The 17,464-nt window shown below is 36.4% G+C and overlaps 1 long non-coding RNA gene across 1 annotated transcript; it reads right to left on the reverse strand.

Annotated features, from left to right (window-relative positions):
* Positions 1-1,565: 1,565 nt before the first annotated feature.
* On the reverse strand, positions 1,566-14,538 carry LOC310881072. Its single transcript, XR_014572110.1, has 4 exons — positions 14,286-14,538; positions 5,048-5,152; positions 3,349-3,422; positions 1,566-3,270 (listed from the first exon to the last, which is right to left on the reverse strand). It is a non-coding gene; the product is annotated as an uncharacterized lncRNA (long non-coding RNA).
* Positions 14,539-17,464: the final 2,926 nt, after the last annotated feature.

The following is a 17,464-nucleotide window of genomic DNA, read 5'->3' on the forward strand; positions in this document are numbered from 1 at the left end:
GTTGCTGAGAACAGAACGGACACTCCATAAAAATAAGGGTTGATCAGAAGTGTCATAAAGGTTTGAGTTTGTGGATGTGTGATCACCCCTCCCCCCTAAAATGGAAGTTAAAGGCAAGCGCTTGCAATTATGGTAGGCCAGGATTTTTTCCAAGATAATTTTCATCAGAATGTGACAATTTATTAAAAGGCATTATGAAAAGGTCAGTTTTTGAAAAAGCTTCAGAAAGAAAGTTATTTCAAGTCAAAATTGAAGACCTGATAATAAGAGACCTATCAGCATGGTTCTCCTAACATTCATTAGGGGGTGAGAGGAGCAAGGTCTTAGGTCTGGTTAAGTGGCTATTCCTGTCTTTTCCATCAGAAAACTTCAGGTTAGCGGCAGTACAGAAAGGGATTAAGAAAAAAAGTTTAGCATAGATGTTCTGAAGCAATCAGTCTTGCGCCAGTCATATTTTTTATAAGCATAACCCTTCTTGAACCATATCACCCTCACATTTTATCACTATCTCAGTGAGGTATTTTACAGCAGTTTTATTTTCAAAATTTATCCTCAACAGGGAAAATGATCATTTTATGAATGAATAGGGAAGTACCCAAGATCACTGAAACCTGAACTGGCCAATCAAGTGAAGTTTTAGGTGGTAGTCTACTTCTACATTTATTGTAAAATACCTTCCCTACCTTTGTTCATTCTCTCCAAGCTAATTTGCTCTGTACATGCTCAAGTTTTGAATGCTCCAAGTTTTCTTGTGGAATCAAAAGTAAAATCTATTACCTTTGTGTCTTGCTCTAGAAATCATATTTGTGACTGGAGAGAGCTCAACTCTTTCATTAAGAGTTGAGGGCCAACACAGATGGACTCATTAGACCACTGCAGCAATGAGCTTTTCTCTTGTTTTAGGCAAGAGGCGAATAATAGATTCGGCTATAGATTTTTCCCTTACTTTGTCTTCCTTAGATATCTCTGTTTTCAGAGGGAGTAATGTAATGCCTTTACACTGATAAAAGCCAGAGTAAAATACACGGGCAAAAGAATTTGGTTGTTGCTTGAAAGCATCTACAATTTGCCAGTATGAGTTTTTGTCAGATATCTTCATAAATTTCATCTCTTCTTTTAGAAGCTGTTTTAAGTTGAGAACTAGGCCTTGAGTTGTATAAATTGGTACTGCTTTGTAACTCAGTTGTTGGGATACATTTGTGCTCAGATAAACATAAATATCTACTTCATACGTCATAATTACACTATGCTTAGCTTTTGAATTACAGAACTGCAATCTCTTTTGTATGTATATTGGTTAACAGTATTGTTGCCTCTAGCAGAAGAGATACAAAAGATATTCTTACATTAAAAAAAAAACAAACAAAAAAGATATCTTGCAGACGAAGCAACAAATTGAAGCAACAAATTAAACCAACCAACTTTTATAATATAAAAGTCATAGTATTTCCATCAGAAAGAAACTGTTGATCGGGAACACTTTTAGAGGTCTTAGGATATTGCCAATTTAACGGTAACACTGCCAACACCACCACCAACAAAAACACCATATGCAGATACTGAAAAACATTCAAGATACCGTGTATTTAGCAGAGAGTTGTAAGAGCATACTTTCAAGGTGTCAAGGAGACCATAATAACAGATTCCTTCAACGAAGAGAGAAGTAAATGCCATTATAAAAGGAGATCCAGGAGCATGCATTATTAGCTTTTTTTTTTTTCCTATTTTTATACCTAATTAGAATATAAAACAAGACATAACTAGAAAAACCTGTGCTGACACTGAGTTATAAAAGTTTGTGGAAAAAGTTAGTATTAAAACTCAGGCAGGTTTTTAGCATTGGTATGAACAATTAGGAATTTTTGATGTTTTCTGTCAGTGCAAAACCTCAAGTAGTTAACAGCTATACATGTTTCTAGGCAAACACTATCAAAAGGTGTAGGATGCCTAGTTTCAGGATTTGAAAAATGCCCATAAGTAATATAACTTGATACAATGTATTTTAAAGTGAATTTAGAATGTTTTTTAATCCTCTATTCCTTCTTCATTCTTTCTCTCCATCTTTTATACATGCCATGGAACACCCGCCCATACACAAATACAATATGAAGGAAATGTAAGCGTATACTTCATAGCAGTATAACTGAATTGCTGTAAAGGATTTTAATGGCCTAAGCTCTTCTTTGAGACTCATCTTCATTTTTTGAATACCCAGATTATGAAGAAGACATATGATAAATTAAGTCAGAGTCAGTTCCTCTCAAAAAAAAAAAAAGGCAAAACAAAGAAAAACAACAACAACAACGAACAATAAAGCCTTTTAAAGTAAAGTGGAGTTTGGTTGCAGTGCGGTTTGGCAAGTGTTCCTGACTGCCACAGCACATTTATAGCTAAACAGACAGTGTAGATTCTCTAAACATCCAAGCATAGCCACTTTTTTCTTGATGTTTCTAAATTATTCTTGCTCCTCTCATAAAAATCCTTGTAGCAGAACCAAGTATTCAGCAGTTCTTTGACAGGAGAGACTATTATTTTAGAAACATAACTATTTTTCTTCAAATGATCTTGTTGACAAGAGAAAAACAATGCTGGAGTCACTCAGAATGTTTCCTACTGCATGGCAAAAAACAAACAAACAAGAACCTTTATCACTTGCAATTTTAATGTGCTCTGCTTCCATGGAGGAAAAATTTATAAACTGTCATCTCCCTGCCACCTTCTATCTTTATTTCCTAAAAATATTCAATTGCAGGTCAGTTTTTGCAGGACTAGATATCTAGATTTGCTGAAGGGTCAGAAATTTATTTTTGTCCTACTTTTGACCAATCTTTAGACTGACAACCTTCTTAGATTAAAAGTTTAAAACTGTTGGTACAAATTTTCATTACAACAGAGAATAAAAATAAAAACCACTATCTGTGTTGTGTAAAATTTAAGCTGTATCCATCTGAATTAGATTCCCTGTAAACTAGGTTGACATTATTTAAAGTACTCTGTTAGTGGTCTCATGTTATGAAGCATTATAATTCAGTACCAGAAAAGAACACTGTATTCAGTCAGTTCATCTGCTTTCAGAGAAAGCAGTAGATAGAGAGCAGCAGAACTGCTTTAAGTTTAATTAAAACAACAACAAGAAAAAGATTGTTGAAGCTTTACATAAGTGTCCAGTGACGACTGAAAAAATAACTGAAGTGCAGGCAGTGAGCTTGCCCTCCTTTCAGCAGTCTTCTCCAAATGTTTAATCCTTCTCTAAATGTACAGTTGAAAGTCCTATCAGCACGAAGAAAAAAGAAATATATATGGTTTCAAAAATAGCAAAAAAGCCCTGAAGCAAGTTCCTACACCCACCTGCAAATCCCACACATCCATGCAGTGCAGCTACAAACCCACATCCCAGCTGCAGCAATCAGTTCCTCAGAAAGCTGTATGGAGAGGACAGAAGGATTTATTTTTTTTTTTTAGCTTCGAAGTGCAAGATTTTGAATAATAATTTAGACATTCTGCAGTTTTGTCTTTGCATTATTTTAAGCATTGTGTTGTTTATCAATACTCAGAAGAAAAGCTATTTCTTAAACAATAAACCTGCCATGGAAAGTACTGCAGTACTTTCTCCCACGGCCTTTATTTCCACACATCCAAAACCTACCATTTCAATTTTTAGGTACCTGCGGATACAAATAACTTGAGATAAAGAATCACCCAGAAAATCCTTTGTACTTAATGAACTTGCATGTTTGGACAGCGGTAGCATGTTCTTAATAAGATATCTATTAGCGTTATAGAGCTGTGAAGTCTTAAATGCAGTCATTACTTTTAATTTTTTAAGGTATTAAGATGTACTTTCTTTACCTCTCTGTAACTGTCCAACACAAAGCAGTAAGGGAGCAGGCACTACTCTTACAATACTAAGAAGTTTGTGCATTGCGGTAAGTGGGAACTCTATCTTTAGAAACGGCAAATGATTTCCATGTACATTTCAGTCACTCACTTTCATCTTATATTGAATTCAGTTTTAGAAATCAACAAAGGAAATACAATTATAGACAAATGTGACTAACATTGAAGAATGCATAAGACTGTAAACTGAGCTAGACAAAGAAGATAACATTTTCCTTTAATAAATTCCTCTTAAATATTGATTGCTATTTCTCTTAGAAAAGTTCTGCTAGCTATCTTAAAGAAACTGTTTTTTGAGCATAACACCAGTAGAGACCAATTAAGACACTGAACATTCTCCAGCAACTTACATTAGACAGTCACAATTTTTAGTGATGCTTAGGAAGCCAGATCATTCTGGGAACAGCACGGTGTGTTTCATGTTTTTACGCATAAATGGGTAGAGGACTCAAGAACTAGCATTTATTTGGAAAATCGTTTTTTTTTTTTCTCCAGTAAAATATAAAAATACATAAAATCCTTACCTATCCCATGTTTATCTGAAACAACTCTCCACTTATTTCTTTAGATATGGTCAGTTTTAATTAAATCTGTTTCATTTCTGAAATCGACACCTCTCAAAAATTTAATCAAATATTTGAAGATAAATTTCACAGAAATACAAAAATTAAACTTGTGTGCGTTATCTCTTTCAAAAAAGCTATAAGCACTTAAGTTATTTAGATGCTTTAACATGTGAATCTTGCATTACGATACTGCACATAGAGTCCAAATTCTTTGTCAGAGAGTCACCTGGTATGGCAGCAAGAATGAGAAACATCTACTGTTTAAAGCATCCTCCATAATGTTTTGAAAATCGTATGGAGAAAAAAAAATACTGTGTTTGGACAAAAATTGAAAAGTGGTTAAAACATATTGCACTTCATTAAAGTATTTAAGTCTGCAGTGGTTTATCAGTGCTCCAACATCCATTTCAGTGCTTTTGAGATTTTTGTTTCCTAAACTAGATTTTTTTTTTTTTACTGTGTTCCTTCCTGATCTTCATTCTCTCCTTCCTAATCTTTATTCTGACAATGGCAGTCTGAAAGTCTCTTGGGTCCCCCACTTCCCCTCCTGAAACTTCAGACTCCTCTCAGCCCTTTTTACTCACCTTCATATCTGCAGTCCTCTTGAATTTTCAACATTTAGCTTCCATTTCCAACATTTCTGCTGTTACTCTCCTCCATTCCACCCCATTTCTCAAGAGCACAGTTGTCTGCCAGTGCAAAAAGAAAAAAAAAAGTTTTTTTCTACAGTGCTGAAAAGTCTTGAGCTATCTCTAACACATCACACAAAGCCCTCTAGTGTCACCACTTCTGTTGTGTCAGCAAAGGCCATGAAATCTAAGCAAGCTTTGTTTCTCCATCAGGCACTGCTTCCTGTCCTTTTTTGCTGTTCAGCTTTAAAACTAATGTTCCCAGACCAAGGTTACACCAGCTATTCCTTTTTTTTTAGGCTTGTATCCCTTTCACATTGTTCCTACCCTATTCCTATGTACATTTCATTGTGTTCCCCCACCCCACCCCCTGCCACTGTGTCAGGGAGGGATTATGAGAGCACCAACTCCCAGTTCTAACCAAGTGCCCTTTTTTGCACCGCTCCTTCAAGCTCCAAGCATCATGAGGCACCTGTTACCCTTCAGGATGGCAAATTTCCAGTCCTTTCACTTTCCAAAGCCATAGCTGGTGGTGCATGCTCAGTTAGTCTGAAGAGGTAGTTCATTAACAGTCTGAACATGTAGATGCTGTGTGAGAACAGATGATACAGGGCCTGCTCAGGCAGAAGAGTTGGGAAAGGATCGACTACAACAGCAACACACCTTTCTGAGAATTGGCCAGAATTCTTAGTCTTGTGATTTAAAAAACGTGGACAGGTTTTCACAGGGGCAGGGAAGGCATAATAGTGCTAAAGGTCATCCAATTAAGTTTCTGCACCAAAGCCTAGTTTTTCCAAAAAGAAAAAGGTTCAAGAGGATGAGGGGAAAGTAATATCCAAAGTTAAAAAAAAAAAAAAAAAAAAAAAACATAAAAAATAATCCAGCACTATACTACTTCCTTAGGTTAACTCTCAGAGACTTCTGCAACTACTTTGGCTGAAATAACAAAATAAAACAATAAAGGCAATATGAATACATATACCTATATATGAATCCAGAAAAGCCATTCAGAAAGGAAAACTGCACATAGTTGCTTGGCAAAGTTATGAGGTAGTAAAAATTCAACATTATTAAAAAAAAGTGTCAGAAAACCTTAACAATAACCACAGTGACATCCCCACCTAAAACATATGCTATCATGGCAGCCAGAAACAAAAATCTCTTCCTAATGGGGCTGTGTAAAATATTCTAGGTCTTCAGCTTTTGTAAAACAAGGTGTCCTCTCATTCCCAAATGATTTTTTTGGGGAGAAAAACAAATAAAAAACAACGAACACAAACTCTTGTGTGTTTCTGTTACAAACATCTTTTATTTGCATTATCTTTTCACAGTACGCTTTCTGCAGTGGAATCATAATGACCCTCAGGGAAATGTGTCATTTATTCTGTCCTGAGAGAGTACATTTATGCCATATCATTGCTACTTTAAAAGAGGTTGCTTATTATCCTCAGGAGAACAATTCAGTTGCATTACCCTGCCACTGGCTGCTTCCAGATGTATTTTCATCCCAAGGAAGAGCTGCTGCTGATGCTTTGTTGACAAGAAAATCAGAACTGTTTTCACAAACATTTAAATTCAGCCATACTAGAAATTACTCTCCAAGTATCTATGCAAGTATCCTCAAAAAGTAAAGCAGCAGAGGCTGCTTTCTGGGTTCAGAGGTTTATTTTAGGGAAAAACAAACAAGCAAAAAAACATTTACTTAAAAAAAAGGAAAGCATTACTTTATCTGTTCCACTTGCATTCAGGAAACTGTAAGAATAACTTGTGCTTTAATTTTATTATTATTATTTTAATCAGTGCCAGATACTCCTGAGACTGAAGTAATTCAATAAATAGAACAACCTGAATATTTTATACCTGAAGACCATTAGATTGAAGAAGGATGGTTGTTGAATCCCAATTTCACTACATCTTTTTTGGACTACATTCTCCCCCCACCCTAGGTTAATCAACCGTTTTTCAGAAAATAGGGATAAACAACTTCAGAAAAGTCCAGGGCCCAAAATGTATTAGTTTAAAAATGTTTTAGAAGAATTTCAGTGGAGATGGGTCTCCCCTTCAAAGCATCATACAAACTGTTGGAATAAAAAAAATCCCTTTCCACTCTCATTACTTAGGCAGGAAAAGAGAAGCAAATGCGAGCAGCTCTGTAATCATAGTAACATTTGCCTGTATTTTTTCCAAAGAATTTCTGAAGCACTGCAATTTGGATTCTGCATTCTGGGAATAAAGTTTGTATCGAGGAAAAGAACAGAATAACTGTTTTGATGCAGTGCCTTATGATAACGTTTTTAAAGATTTTTTTTTTCCTGAGAGAAGTAGTTTGAAAAAGAGGTCATATGCAAAGAACTACAACAAAAAAATGTCGCTGTTGATATATACATATTTTTTTTTTTCTTTAATAAGGTGCAAGATAATTTGGTAACTCAGGAGATAGTATCTGAAATTTATTAGTATGCATGAAGGCATACTAACTTAGAAGGGCCAATTATAAGAAATTTGCAATAAGGAGTCTTTCCATGCATTGTCTGCTTAATCAGAAAATTATTTTTATTTCCCCCCCAATCCCTCAGACTCATGAATGTAGGTTTCCTAGCTACTATTGCTTGGGTCAAAGTTTTCTTTCTGCCTTCCTTCCCCTTTCTGGGGACTTATATGCAAGTCTTAACTTACATTGAAGAATTGTATTCACAGTATCTTACAAGTACAGCCAATTATTTTACCAAAAAAAAAAAATAGGCCTTTCCAACTTACAGGTAATAGTCCTTGTTTATAAAAAGTCATACTTAGAAATAAAGTTATAATCATAAAGTAACAGAAAAGGTATTTTAAAAAAATCTAGAAGTTGAACTATATTCAAATTCACAGTACAAAGATGGTGAAGGGCCTAGAGGGGAAGACGTACGAGGAACGGCTGAGGTCACTTGGCTTTTCAACCTGGAAAAGAGGAGGCTGAGGGGAGACCTCATCGCGGCCTACAGCTTCCTCACAAGGGGGAGTGGAGGGGTAGGCACCGATCTATTCTCTTTAGTGACCAGAGATGGGACCCCAGGGAAATGGTGTCAAGGTGCGACAGGGGAGGTTCATGCTGGATATGAAGAAACATCTCTTCACTGAGAGGATTGTTGTGCACTGGAACAGGCTCCCCAGGGACGTAGTCATGGCACCAAGTCTGTCAGAGTTTAAGAAGCGTTTGGACTGTGCTCTTAGTCACATGGTCTGAATTTTTGGGTTGACCTGTGTGGTGCCAGGAGCTGGACTCAATGATCTTTATGGGTCCCTTCCAACTCAGGAAGTTCTATGAACTTTTAGCTCAAATACACCAAGGTCAAGGGTTCACTGGATCTCTTTAGAATACATCGAGAGAGAAGGGGACAAAGAGACTTGCTGATTAAATTAGGTCCTAGCTATTATGAGAAGGAGTAGTGGAAGAAAAGGGACAGTAGCGTAGCACTTGGACAACATAGGTTCAACAGCTTACACAACTCCAAATTCTGAGGATGCTGTGCAAGTTACTTTATCCACATATCTCATTTCTATTTCTTAAGAGAAATAGTACCATGATTCCCCCACTGGAGTCAGTAAAGCATGCAAATATCACCAAAATGGCAATCGTAATGCCATGGCAAATACTGTCTAGGATCCTTATATTCTTGAGCAGCATTTTGATAAAATCTTTATCTTTATTTTCTTACTCTAATATTTCTTGTGAGAGCTCTCAGTTAGTAATGTTCTTCCATATCTTACGTGGTCAAATTTAGGTGATTTATTGCCTAATAAAGTTAAAACATTAAGATTTTATGTAAATGATATGTAGCTCCCAGGAGGTAACTAACCTTCACGCAAAACTGAGCTACCAGTTTTCCTTTAGGATACACGAGAAGTTATATATCCTTTAAGGACTAATCCATGCAATACACAACAGGATTTATTTGTATTTACATGAAGGTCAAATTGGCAACAAGAGAACTAGAATTCCTGAGATGTAATATATTTTAAATGCATCATGCCAAATGAGGAAAGTATCCTTTTAAATTGTTAAGAGAAAATACATCAGAAAAGAATACATGATAAAACTCTGCATGTAGCCAATATAATTCATTTATCCTTGCAATTTCAAGTGAACTGAGTATTTGACTTCAAACAAGCACAATCACACATGCTGCAGCCTATCAGAGAAGCCAAGAGAGTATTTCACTTGGAGATCCTTAGCTGGGCATTGTGGATGTCGTAAGGATTGGCCAGATAGAGTCCACTGACCATATCTTAAGTTTAGGCTTAAGCTACAGCAGTAAAAGGAGGTTACTATCCCTGCTGACCTACTTTAGAGCATTTCAGTTCAAAGCTCACTGATTCAGTTTAGGGAAGAAGTGACTATTTAAACCATTCTGTCTGATTTTGCCTAAGACACACAAGGTAGCATTTGCATCAACTGTTTCATCAGCAGATTGCTGGTGCATGACAGTGTTAATCTTTAAAAACAGGACAGTGACAATGAGCTGCAGCTGATAACCTTTTTTAACTCACACAATTATCTCTGCAAGATTCCTCCACAGCTTTTCTCTCTGCAAACACCAACTAGAAAGAGAAGGAAATAGAGACAAAGTTTCTGAGAAACCCCTACCTGACCTTTTGGCAAATGATCCACCCTTCATTTGGAAATCCTACATTACACTTCAATCTCAACCTTGTGATGTGACAAGACTAGAGCAACTACTTGAACTAGAAAATGACAAATGTACTGAAATCACTGTCCATCCTTGTTTGTAAGAATGTTAACAATAGGATTCGGTTTCAGCAGGGAGGCAACAGGTCTATGAACACTGCTGATGGCAAAAGCAAATGGTCCTACTTTGCATGTCAGTATTGTACTGTGATTTTGCCATCACGCTTTTCCCCACACCACCACCTCTTCCAGTGCTTGCCCAACAGCATCATCTCTGCACTGCACTGACAGGATGGAGATGGAATACTCTGCCATTATAACAAAATGGACTGTGCTTAGAATTCTTTCAAGACAGAATGTTCATGGCCCTGCCTAGTTCGTGGTAATTGAAAAGTCTGTGTAGTGTATTTTTGTAACTGCTGGCTGATATGCCTGCTGTCAGCCAAGAAATTCTGTTTGCATAATGTCTTTGAGGTGATAAGCAGTCACTCTTTCAGTTATGCAGCAATGCCAACTTCGATCACACACCAGCTAATTCATATCAGATCCTCCTTTTGTAAGGTTTATGATTTTTAACGTATTCTAAGCTAACTTTGTCTTTAGGGCTGATTATAGATACGTAATAGATATGCAATTATAGCTATGTAATCTCAACTGGATTTTTACTCTGCTTTGCCAGTCTAAGTTTATAAAAATAACACAGTTACATTTCATGGTAGGCAGTTCAGATGGAAAGAAAATCTCACTTCTAAAACTTCCAGGAATACCTCCCAATACAAACTCCTGTTGGAGGACCAGTTGAGCACTAAAATAACCAAAACAATAACAAACAAGTGTCAGAACAGATTTTGCGTTTGTCTCAAGAAGAAATAGAACAAAGAGGTGCCATAGGGACAGTGGAAATATTAAGTAGGAACAAAGCTGTGAAATTCAGTCTAATCATAAAAAAATAAATAGAGGAGAATCCAAGATGGTTCTACTTCCTTGGCAGGGAAAAAGTGACCATATAGTCTGTTAGCTTTACTTTGTAGGTCCCTTCCAACTGAACTGAAGACCTATTTTTTTTTCCTCAATGTCTCTCTTACTATCCCTTCCCTTAAATTAAAAGAAAAGGCACTAGATATGGAAAAATATCACTACTACTTGTGAAGGAGCAGAAAAGTGGAAAACGATTCATTCTTAAAATATCATTGAGCTAACATGAGGAGGGACACCAAAGGGCAGTGGGAGGGGGGAACGAACAGCCATAAATAATTTTCAGGATGCAGATTAAGCACAGGATTTAATCAGAAAAGGAATCCTCAATTGTATTATGACATCCATTGTATTTTATTATATGGCTGATGTCAGCTAGTAGGGAAGTAATAAAGAACCTGGAGGACAGGGCAAGCCTCGCTTCCCTGCAAAAACATCTCTTTTTATCTTAACTTGTGACAGTAAATTTTATGCTCAGTCTTAGATGTGAAACCTGACAGTTAAAAATCTATTTCTGTCAAATCACAATTAATTTAGTAAACAGTAATCAAATTCAGAAGACTATGCCAAATTATTAAGTTGTTAATTGAAATAATTCACTGCATGTAGAAAAGTCACTTACTGTCTTCAGACAACCTGCTAGAAAAAATACAAACCAGACAGAGTGCACTGATACAGCAGAGCCTAATGGAAGGGGAAATGATGCACCAGGTTGTATGTTTCTAACAGTGGACTATTTTAATCCTCTTTATGTGCACGATCCCGACATAAGTGACCCTGTAACAGGTGGACACAACAAGCTATCAGGTCTACTGAGGTAATCATCTGCAAATTAAGTGGCAATAGGTCCAAAGTATGTCCCCATGCTAAAGTTGCTAGGGCTTTCTCTGTCAATACCCTGCATAAAATCAAGTCTCCCGTTATACCTCAGCACAAATTGTAATGACTACAAATTACAGCAGTAATTGTATTATACAGCAAAGTGATTTGATTTATTGCTTACAAGACATACTTAATAAGTTGAAGTCAGATTATCTCTGCATTCCATCTTTAGAATCTATTTTTCTAAAGAGTAGTTTGCTGTGATTTTTTTTTTTTTTTTACTTAATGTCTCATTGCTCTGACTGCCACAAATAATTAATGCTTTTTTTTTTTTTGGTGAAAGCTTAGTGTATAACTTTAAAGCACTGAGGTAAGTCTGGTAAGGTCTGTAAGGAATCAAGAGGCTTTGCTACCACCAAGAGATAAAGGGCAGAGATGAATAGAGATAAACAGGCAGTCTTGTATGGCAGAGAGCTCTTCACGTGCATCCGCTGATGAGTGAAGGCAGGCAATTGACTAAACCAGATTGCATGAGCATTTCTGTTAGGTTATGGTTTATTTTAACCACAAATCATGTGATTAATCATGTGCTTGACTCCTTTTATTTAATATACATTCAAATCCCACTTATCTTAGGATATATTTCCTGAAGGAGCATCTTAGAAGGATATATCTTAGGGCACAGGAGTAGTTCTCCCAGATGAAAGTTTCTTTCTTCATAAAGCAGAGATGAGAATTCCCCTGAGTATACTTCATGTAATTGTCCATCTGCATCTATTTTTGTTGAATAACGTCAACACTACAGAACTAACAAATCTGCTAGCTAAAACAAGTTTGTACTATCAAAAAGGCTGTCAATAGCAGTTCAGTACATTAAAAACTTGCTTTCATGCTTATGTTACCAAAAAAGTATTTTATTCTATTTAAAAACAGTGCAGGTACCCTACATCTCACAAAAGAAAATCCACCTGCAAGTAAGAATTTTAGACACTGTGAGATACAACTCTGTACATTACTACTTCATGACTCCCAATTTTGGAATTGTGAAAAAATTGAAGTTCACTGAGTTACTCCATAAAGGTGTATTGAAATTCCTTCTAGGCTGAAATTTAATTAAAATAGCCACAAAATAGTTCGATTATTTCAATAGTTCTGCACCCTGATGATTACGTTGCTTTTCTGACAGCTCTGAAAAAATACTATGTTTAACACTGAGCCACAGTACTGAATCCCTGTTACACTGTCAGCCTATTTACTTTTATGTAGAAGCATATGTTCCAGGGTGCAATGCAAATGTTCTTCAACATGAAAACCTTAATATTCATTACTTTCCCAGTGAAATCAGAAATGACTGTGATATATTCATTAACACAAACAGATGCTGTCTTTGTTTTTAACACCCAGATATACTGCAACTATTTCCATTTACTACTCCTTACCTTCCAGGTTTCACATTGAATTCTATAAGCCTTAGATAACTTTACAGCTCATTCTAACACATTTCATTTGCAATACTGTGATGGAAAAGCTAATCTCAGGCCAAGCTCACGTGCTCTGATTTTTCAGACACAGTTAGCTGTTACACACCAAAAAAAGAATAACTAAAACCACAACGTAGTGAAGTCATCACAACTACACATCCCTCTCTAGAGGCAGACAGGTAGGTCCTTTATCTGCTTTGTCCTACACAAATGCACTATCCTGGTAGCACAAACTTGTCCCACCAAAACTAATGTGCTTGTAAGGCATCAATCCCACCTTTCTTGTATGCTACTGCCTCTTTCACATCAAACACTTGTATGAGCCTCATCTTAATAAAACCCCTAACCAAGACGAAGTTTCTGCATAAGCTTGCATTACTGCATTCTTAACAATGCTGTGAAATCAACACAAAGGACAACACAGCGTAGTATATCAGTTAAACATCTGCACCTCTAATTGACTTCACAGTTCTCACTATCTCCTAAGATACTGTTACTCTCCTGTCAACGTCAATTACCCTGAAGAAGTTTCCAAAGAAGCAGTGACACAATAGCTTAGACTACCTTTTGTCAGACACAGAATTAACACTGGTGTGCTTGGCTGCCCAAGCTGCCCACTGCTTTTGCAGTGCCTCAAACCAACAGCAACTCAAACCATCAACACAAGGTCGTGTTGTACATTTTTCTGCACCAAGCTACCAATACTGGATGTATCTTACCTCTTACACAGTGATCGCTGTGTTCGAGATACTTAGGTGGTGATGATTGTCTCTACCTTTTGCTGGCTTTTCTCCCCCCCCCCCCCACCCCCCTTTTCTTCATTGTATTAATGGAGATTTAAAAGTTTAAACAAAATCAACGTCAAAGACATTGTAGTAGCACTAAACGCTGGTCATCTAGGTTGCTCTGATTAGATAAAATTGATTCAGTTGAATTTGATTTTCACTAGAAATTCAAAATATAAATGTGTGGAAAAATATCATGATAGATGTGTTATTCTCACTTGTTTGAAAAAAAAAAAAGCTAAAAATGTATCAAATGTTGTAAACATTTTCACTGCTGACACCCCATTTCAAACATCAAATGCTATAATTTTCCACACATTTACATAATACCAGTAATTAAGTTATCAGAAATTTCATTGCTGCTCACAACAGAAATCAGAAATAAAAACAGAGCATTCACAGTACTTTGACCTCATATAAGATTTTTGCACTACAGCATAAGAAACGGTAAAACAACCAACCTGAAGCATGGAAGTAGCACTCTTTAATTACTCACTCCCTCAACCATACTAAAGTCAGCATCTTTCCCCCAGCATAAAATCTGCTCCAGCTAGCAGCAGCCCACTGACCACAACCCACAGAACCACCTTGCTGCCTGGAGAAGAGCACTGAGGTGAGTGCTCTCTTCCTTCACAGCTCTTACTAAATTACATCATTACCATGACAATCTAGTTCTTAAAGGAACTACAAACCCTCAAGGCCAGAATTATCTGGTAACCTAGAGAGCAAGAACTTAGCCTTCTCTTACATTATTTCAATGTAATCTCATGTCCCTCCAGTCTATTAGAGACACCTGTTGGGATTTATATTGAGGTAGTTTTGATATTCATCTCAGATGCATATGACAAGATATAAGCTATTCATACGAACATAGCAGAATTTTAATAAAAATTACCATGGGATTATCATTACTTCATGCAGGTTGCCATTCAATTTCCTCTCAAAATAATATATGCTTTTTCACAGTTAATAATTAAATCGTATTATCTCTTTAACCTCTATAGTAAAACCAAAGTTTTGGAGTAGAAAGAGAGTCCTGCAGAGAACTAATACAGAACATCCAGAAAGCCAAATGATAGAAGAGTAGTTTGAATTCCTTTCTGTTCTATGGGAAGGGATATGTATAAAAACTGCTGGCAGACACTTTTAAAGATTTAACTTTAAAATATCACAGAAAGATAAAAGTGATCAATCCATACGCTATGAAATCATCCCTTCTGGTTCCAATACACAGGAAATTAATCCAGACCAAATCAAAAACCGCATATATCAGTTTAAAACTATTCCAAAAAAGGGTTGAACAATCCACAATAATCAACTATGAAAACAGCTGCACCAAAGCTTCCCAAGCCAGGAGAACTTAATCCTATAAATTGGTCTTCCTAGAGGCAGCAGAGTTTAAGACATAAATCAACGTTTGAAATACGATTCTAAAATAAGAACAATCAAAAGTTGTCTAGAATGCTTCCATAATCACAGTGAGAATTCTGTCATTCTTTTCTCTAAAGGAACAGCTTAAATTGCCTAAGAACTGCCATTTTAGAACATTTGATTTCTGCGTTATCATCTTCATACTCATTTACAGTAACTTTCATGGTTTAGAAAAAAATCTGGTAAACAAGCATATGGATTTTCTTCTTCTTCTTCAAAAAAAAGGTACAGAATGGGCAGCTGCATGGTGATACAGCAGCGTGCCTCTACCCTGATTTGCAGTGAATTTGCTTTCCCCATTGAAAGTTGTCTTTACAGTTTAGACTGACTTTTCACATGGAGAATTAATGATACTTGCTATGCTTACTGTGAATCTCTGTATTATGAAAAAAAGATATGTATATAATTTAGTACCCCTTTAAGTACTTTATCTGCATCAAAGCCATACCACTTTCTTCTCTCACCTTTCAGCTGTGCCTTCTGAAAGTCAAAAATAGCCAATACATTTCTTTTTATTCTTTATAGGTTTGGGCTTCTTAGGTTTTTTTATTGTGTTCATGGCAGGCATGAGAAGTAGAGCTGGAAAAGAAGTGGGGATCATACTGGCGGTCATCTAGTGAATGTAACTGTGTATCAACTTCATTCTTCATGAAGCTGAAATTGGAGTTCACCATTTCAGAAATAAAATCTGAAATTAAATAACACCATAGCAATGGCAAATACTAATGCATTCATTTGCACTCTGGAGAATTGGAACTCTGGTGAAGGTTTTGGTGAACCTACTACTCTGTAAGTGGAAAAAGGAAGCTAAAATTACTGTAAGAGAACAGATGATTTTTTTCAGCAGTGATATTACACTTTTGCTCTTATTAGTCAACAAATTGTGAGAGTCTTGTGTGGAGTCAGAAAATGCACACATTATTTGGTTAGTTTTAGTTATAGCAATTATAGCAAATTCTATTCATTTATTTATTTTTTTTTTCTGGGATCCACAAGAAATAGAGATTGAAAATGAATGACAGGATATTCCCTTCAAAATAATATTGCCATCAGTTTTGTAACATGGGCTTAGGGAACCTCAACATTCTATGCAAAATTCGAAGGCCACTACAGAATGCAAACAGTTAGGATAGGGAGCAAGTAGAAGGCTCAGTGATAATCCATGTTTTAGGAGTCCTGGAAGGTCATGGAATTTCAGGGGATAATGATGGATGGAAGATGAGACATAGTCGCACAATGAACTAAGCTTCAGTGATCTGTATTTCTCTCTTTCAAAGCCTAACCTATTCATCTCTTTTCAAAGACCTTCTCCTCATTCCCTGTCTCAATGAAAAAACACCCACTCCCTCCTAAAACTTACAAGGTAGCTCCCAACATCTCCAAGCAACCTTGTTACCTCCATCCTTTTCTGGGAACCAAAATGTCATCTTTTCCGAACACCATCCAGTGAAAAATAGTCCCCTCTGCCCTCCAGCAACATTCCGGTTGGGAAACCACATTTCCAGATGGGAAAAGCCACGGTTTTCCTTTCTCACAGCTTCTGAGAACAAATGGACAATAAGTAAAAGGGTGGAGCAAGACCTATGCTAAGAAACAGGTGAAATACAATGAGTACTCTGCTACTTTTTTTTTCTTTTTAACTGAGAAAGTTTTAAAAAAAGTCTTTTTAACTTTTTTTTTTTTTTAAATTGGTATCTACTTTGCTAGTAAATGCTGCCTCTTGCAATAACTGACCTTGTGCACCTTGTAATAGAACAGGAAAGTTGTTTAACATTAGGAAAGTTAATCCTTTCACAATGGTCACAGAGGAAACCACTGGCAGTTTTAGGATTTGTGATTTCAACTTCTGTGTTATCACTTAATTCCACTTCTTGTGTTTCAGTCAATTTTAAGATTTTCAGGCCATAGTTTCTGGTTAACCTAGTATCAATGGAAAGGCAACTTACTCATTCCATGCTATACACAGTATTACTAAACTTCCAAGCCATCATCACATATTCTATAAACACAACTGAAAATTGCTCTGTTCTGGAGACCTTGCTGTTAAAAGAAAGCTTCTGCAAAAGTCTTCGACAGATCACATATTCATGGCTTCATATTTTGGTTTAAGTACTGCTAAGCAAAAATTTCAAGCCAGATGGAGCTTGACTGAACTTAAGAACTTATGAATTTCTTGTACCCTTTATCATGAACAACAACAACTTAAGAA

Source organism: Anser anser, assembly GCF_964211835.1.
Source record: "Anser anser genome assembly, chromosome: 13".
NCBI lineage: Eukaryota > Metazoa > Chordata > Aves > Anseriformes > Anatidae > Anser > Anser anser.